The sequence below is a fragment of the Rhincodon typus genome, chromosome 5 (assembly GCF_021869965.1).
Source record: "Rhincodon typus isolate 14 chromosome 5, sRhiTyp1.1, whole genome shotgun sequence".
In the NCBI taxonomy this organism is placed as follows: Eukaryota; Metazoa; Chordata; class Chondrichthyes; order Orectolobiformes; family Rhincodontidae; genus Rhincodon; species Rhincodon typus.
In genome coordinates, this window is record NC_063336.1 from 96208484 (window position 1) to 96215490 (window position 7007).

The following is a 7007-nucleotide window of genomic DNA, read 5'->3' on the forward strand; positions in this document are numbered from 1 at the left end:
ACCTGGACTATACGTCCTCACACCCTGCTTCCTGTAAAGATTCCATCCCATTCTCTCAGTTCCTGTGTCTCTGTCGTATATGTTCAGATGAGGCTAACTTCGACAAGGGAGTCTCCGAAATGTCCACCTTCTTCCTCAACCAAGGATTCCCCTGTACCATTATTGACAGGGGCCTCAACTGGGTCCAGCCCATTTCCCTCACTTCCACCCACACCCGCTTTCTTCCCTCCTGCAACAGTGATAGGGTTCCCCTTGTCCTTACTTACCATCCCACCAGCATTCACATCCAGAAGATCATCAGACGCCATTTCCGCCACCTCTAGTGAGATGCCACCATCAGACACATATTCCCCTCCCCTTTCTTGTTCTCCTTTTGCAGGGACTATTCCCTCCGGGTCACCCCAGTCCACTCTTCCTTCATCCCCAATACCTTCCCACAGCCCACAGCACTTTCCCTTGCAACTGGCGAAGGTGCAACACCTGCCCATTTACCTCCTCCCTCCCCAGTATTCAAGGGCCCAAACACACCTTCCAGGTGAAAAAACACTTCACCTGCACTTCACGCAATCTAGTCTACCGCATTCACTGCTCACAATGTGGTCTCCTCTACATTGGGGAAGCGAAGCATAGACTGGGTGAACACTTCGCAGAACATCTACGTTCTGCCGGCAAAAAAGACCCTAAGCTACCTGTTGCCTGCCACTTTAACACACCACTCTGTTCTCTGGCCAACAACTCTGTCTAAAGCTTGCTGCAGTGATATAGCAAAGCTCAATGTAACCTGGAAGAACAACACCTCATTTTCTGCTTCGGGTCCCTGCAGCCCTCTGGACTCAATATTGAGTTCAATAATTTTAGGGCCTAAACCACCCATGTCCTAGCCCCCTAACCCACACACCAGGCCTTGTTATCACTTAGCCTGCCATTACACACTACCTATTGTTAGTCACCAACAATCACCATTAACAGCTATTCACCAGTCTAGCCAGATCGTTATCAACTCCTTTGTCTATCCAACTGCTCTTCTCTCTCTTTGGGCTCTATCCTTTATCCTATGATTTACTCCCTACCCCATTACCCTCCCTATTTCTGCATATAAACTGAAGTTTGCCTAGCTACCATCAGTCCTGAGGAAGGGTCACCGGACCTGAAACGTTAACTCTGATTTTTCCTTCACAGATGCTGCCAGACCTGCTGAGCTTTTCCAGCAACCTCTGTTTTTGTTCCTAATTTTCAGCATCCGCAGTTCTTTCGGTTTTTATTGAGTCAAACAGTATGTTCCTTCAGTTATTTGTAATACTCAGAATAGAAGCTGTGCTCAACCAACTTGCACTTGCAAAAACACAAAACAAAATGTCTACTCTTAGATGTTATTCTGTGATTAGGCAACACTTGCTGTATAGTAACCATATTAAAAGCTCATTGAAGATTAGAAAATCACACGACACCAGGTTATAGTCCAACAGGTTTATTTGAAAATACAAGCTTTCGGAGCGTAGCCTTACATCATCTGATGAAGGGGATACACTCCGAAAGCTTGTGCTTTCAAATAAATCTGTTGGACTGTAACCTGGCGTCGTGTGATTTCTGACCTTGTCCAACCCAGTCCAACACCTGCACCTCCACATCATAATTTAAGATCAACAGTCAAGTCCATAATGTATCTTATTTATGTTTTCTCAAAGTAGTGACATAAATTCAAACACAAGGACCCATTCTCGAAAAACAAAAAGAATATGTTCAAAGTCTTTATTGCATTATGTCGGAGCTTGAGGAGCCTATAGTTCCCTATAGCTTACGCAATGCTTCAGCCAATTGGCATCAATAAGCCAACCAATCAGCACATTTTTCTCCTGTAGTATCATTTGTTTTGATCATTAAAATTTGGCATTCTTGCATTCATCCCGATGAGTACAAGACAAATGTTTTACCTGTCTCTTTTCAGCAATAGCCAAGATCCTAGAAAATCTGGGAGTTCTGCTTTGCTGCTCGACCAGGATTTTTATTGCCCATTCATGTCTACAATAATCCTGGTACCCAAAGTGTACAATTTCAGCTGGTTGTTGCTCCATTGTGGTTATGCCCCTTGAGCATGTCAATTGAACAACTAATCCTCCAACTGAAACATCACGCTGGATGGGGATAAGCAAAAATGCAATCTACAATCTTCAAACAAAATTCTGATCCTTGTTTATGTTTGTGTCTCCTTCTTGTCTGCTCAGCTTTGGTGTCTCTAATTGTTATGGATTTTCAAACTCTGTCTGTCTCAGTCCTTGTTCTCTATATTGCTGCAGTAGGCATTATGAGTGACTTGATGTTATCTCTACTTTTGTTACACGCTGCTATTTATTTGAATACACATTTTATTTAATTTGCATTTTTCTCTGCCCCTGCTTCCCTGTAGATAGTGGCTTGGAGGTTCCTTGCACGTTAGGAAGCCCTGCTCCTCTCCCTCTATACCACATTGCCCAAGGTTGGAGTTCTAATCCAAATACAGAGGCAGGGTTACTTATATAACTAGATAGCAAATTGTCCTGTTTGATGGCTGGTCTGACTCAAGCCATTTTGAGTCAGGTTCTGGTGGACAACTATAGTCTCCTGTTAGAAGACCTGCCCCCTTCTGAACCTGGTTACAGCTGCTGTCAAAACTATCACTGGTGTCAATTTCTCACATCCCGATTATTTTGGAACTCTGCTAGAAACAAATTGGACTTAATGATAGGGCCCTGTGGAGTGTTGTCGAACAGAGAGAGTAGGGCTTCAGGGACATAGTTCCTTGAAAGTGGTGTCACAGGTAGACAGGGGGGTGCAGACCTTCACTGGTCAGAGCACTGAGTATAGGAATTGGGATGTCATGTTGGGGCTGCACTGAACATTGGTGAGGCCACTACTGGAGTGCCGTGTACAATGTTACTGAGACTGGAGGGTTTGAGTTATAAGGAAAGGCTAGATAGGGTGGGACTTTCCTCCCTGGAGCGTAGGAGGCTGAACGGTGACCTTATAGACATTTATAAAATTATGAGAAGCATTGATAAGGTGAATAGCCATGGTCATTTCCCCAGGGGAGGGGTATCCAAAACTAGAGGGCACAGGTTTAAGGTGAGAGGGGAAAGATTTAAAAAGGACCTGAAGGACAAACAATATGCTTCAACTGACACCATTGTGGTCAAAGTTGAGAAAATTCTCAGTCTGGACAAATATTCAATCAATGATCTGTCTTATACCTTACAGTCAGAGTCATAGAGTCACACAGCATGGAAACAGACACTTCAGTCCAATCCATCCCTGCCGACCAGGTTTCCTAAACTGAACTAGTCCCGTTTGCCAGCATTTGGTCCAAACCCCTCTAAACCCTGCCTATTTATATACCCATCCAGATGCACTTTAAATGTTGTAATTGTACCAGCCTCCACCAGTTCCTCTGGCAGCTCATCCCATACATGCACCACTATGCATGAAAAAGTTGCCCCTTAAGTCCTTTTTAAATCTTTCCCCTCTCCTTAAAACTATGCCCTCTAGTTTTGGATTCCCCCATCCCGAGGAAAAGAACTTGGCTATTCACCCCATCCATGTCCTTCATAATTTTATAAACCTCTACAAGGTCACCCCTCAGCCTCCAAGCTCCAGGGAAAATAGCCCCAGCCTATTCACCATCTTCCTATAGCTCAAACCCTCTAACCCTGGCAACGCCCTTGTAAATATTTTCTGAACCCTTTCAAGTTTCACAATATCTTTCCCATAGCAGGGAGACCAGAATTGAATGCAGTACTCCAAAAGTGGCCTAACCAATGTCCTATACAGCTGCAACATGACCTCCCAACTCCTTTACTCAATGCACTGACCAATAAAGGCAAGCATACCAAACACCTTCTTCACTATCCTGTCTATCTGTGACTCCACTTTCAAGGAACTATGAACCTACATGCCAAGGTCTCTTTGTTCAACAATACTCTCCAGGACCTTACCATTAAGTATAGAAGTCCCACCCTGATTTGCCTTTCCAAAATGCAGCACCTCACATTTATCTAAATTAAACTCCATCTGTCACTCCTCAGCCCATTGGCCCATTTGATCAAGGTCCCATTGTACTCTGAGATAACCTTCTTTGCTGCCCACTTCAGTTCTAATTTTGGTGTCATCTGCAAACTTACTAACTATAACTCCTACGTTCACATCCAAATCATTTATATAAATGACAAAAAGCAGTGGACCCAGCACTGATCCTTGTGGAACACTGCTGGTCACAGTCCTCCAGTCTGAAAAGCAACCCTTCAATACCACCCTCTGTCTTCTATAATATCTGAAGAAGGGTACTGATCCGAAACGTCAGCTTTCCTGCTCCTCTGATGCTGCCTGGCCTGCTGTGTTCCTCCAGCTCCACACTGTGTTATCTCAGACTCCAGCATCAGCAGTTCTTACTATCACCCTCTGTCTTCTACCTTTGAGCCAGTTCTACATCCACATAGAGATAGTAGGAACTGCAGATGCTGGAGAATCTGAGATAACAAGGTGTAGAGCTGGATGAACACAGCAGGCCAAGCAGCATCAGTGGAGCAGGAAAGCTGACATTTCGGGTCCGCTGCTGCTTGGCCTGCTGTGTTCATCCAGCTCTACACTTTGTTATCTCTATATCCAAATAGCTAGTTTATTATTCACGTACTTATCTAAATGTCTTTTAAATATTGCAACTGTACCCTCATCCACTACTTACTCTGGAAGTTCATTTCACACTCTGCATTAAAAAAACTGCCCTCATGTCCTTTTTAAATCTTTCTCATGGTATTTATTAACAACTGGATAGAATAGAAAGCCACATATACAAAACGCTGATGATACAAAGTTAGATTGCACCATATGGATTCTAGATTGAAGCATAAAAATATGAAGAAATATTGATTTATTAAGTGAATGAAAAGAACTAGCAAATAGATTTCAATATAGGTAATTGTGTGGTCATCAAATTTGGACTTAAAAAGGATAAAACAGAGTGCTTCCTAAATGGTTCGGATTGTATCCACTGAAAATTAGAGGAATAAGAGGTGAATTGATTGAAACATATAGTTCCTGACAGGTCTTAATACCTGAGGAGCAACAGAAGATATATATTCTGCACTTAGGTGCATAACAACCTGATTTTAAGGTTACTGCATGCTATTAGGACAGTGGGCAGGATGCTTTGTATTCTGAGAATCTAAAACCAGGGGACACTGTTTTAACATCAGAGGTCACCCATTTAAAACAAAGATGAGGTGAAATTGAAGGCCCAAAGAGACTTGTTAGTTCCAGTCCATAGATCATTAAGAAGAGTCAGACAGGTAGAGAAACTAATCAAAAAGACTGATGGAATACTGGTCTTTAAATCCGCAGCATTAGAACACAAGTTGACAGAAGCCATTTTTTTATAAGACACTTGGCCTGAAATGTTTAACTCAAAAGTTTTTAAATATCTCTGCCCACTGATGTGTAAATGATTGTCTCTGGGAGGACCCAGTCAGTTCTAATGTGTTGTTAAATTTGTTTTCTTTAACAAAACAAAGAATAATACAGCACAGGAACAGGCCCTTCGGCCCTCCAAGCCCACTCCGACACATTTTGCCCTTCCATACTAAAACTGTCTTCACTTACAGGATCTTTATTCCTCTATTCCCTTCCAATTCATGTATTTGTTCAATTCATTAGTTCCGCAGTCTACAGGTATATAACATAAACCTGGTTTCTAGGAGATTAGTTTCTTATCTAATGTTAATATTGTTAATCAGTTTTAAGTTGAATGTAAACTGTTATCTTACTACCATGAAATAAATTGCTTCTTGTTACTCCAATACGTGCTTCTTCTGCTGATAACCTATTGGTGGTGAATCACCACTGAATACCAGTAAGCCCTAGAGACTAGTAGAACAGGAAGGGTTGCTAGCAGCAAATCCTACCCAAAAAAAGATCCTAGCAGAATCACGTACTCTTATGCAATACAATGCTTCAGATATAGAGTCGTGGTTGGACCACACCTGGAGTACTGACAGTGGTTCTGGCCAATACACTCTAGAAATGATACATTGCTTGGAGGGAGTGCAGCATAGATTTACCTGAATGATCCTTGGAATGAAAATGTTAAAAATTTAAGGAGAGATTATACAAGCCAGGGCCATATTCTTTGGAAATTAGTAGGTTCAGAGGTTCAAAGCTTCAAGATATTAAAAGGAGCCAATCTGGTAAATGGATAAGTTCTGTTTCCACTGGTCGGGGAATCTAGGAAGCATAATCCAAAAATTAGAGCTAGATCTTCAAGAACAAGCCATCAAAACGTTTCTACACAGACAGTGCTGTGGAAATTTAGAATTTCTCTCTGCAAATAGAATCATTAGTTTTAACTGTGAAATTGATTGATTTTTGCCACGATCTTACTAAGGAGGAACATACAAATCAGGAGCAGAAGTAGGCCATTCAATCCTTTGAACCTGCTCCACCTTAGAACAAGATCATGGCCAATCTGGTTGTAAATCTGAATCCACATTCCCACATACTCCTAATAACCGTTCAACACCTCTCTTAACAAAAACGTATCCATCTTCTTCTGCCTTAAAACTATTTAAGGATTCTGCTTTCACCGCGTTTACAGGCAGAGATGAGAGAAAACAATTTCACCTCATCTTTGTTTTAAATGGGTGACCTCTGATGTTAAAACAGTGTCCCTTGGTTTTAGATTCTCAGAACAGGAAGCATCCTGTCCACTGTCCTAATAGCATGTTGGAACCTTAAAATCAGGTTGTTATGCACCTCCTGTGCATAAGTGCAGAATATACACCTTCTGTTGCTCCTGAATATCAAGGCTGGTCAGGAACTTATATATTTCAATCAGTTCAACTCTTACTCCTCTAATTTTCAATAGCTACAATCCCAAGCTGTCCAACCTTTCCCTATAAGACAATTCAAACATTCTGGGTGTTAGTCTAATAATGCATTTATATCCTACTAGTTCAGTGACATCACTGCAATGCCACACCAAAAAA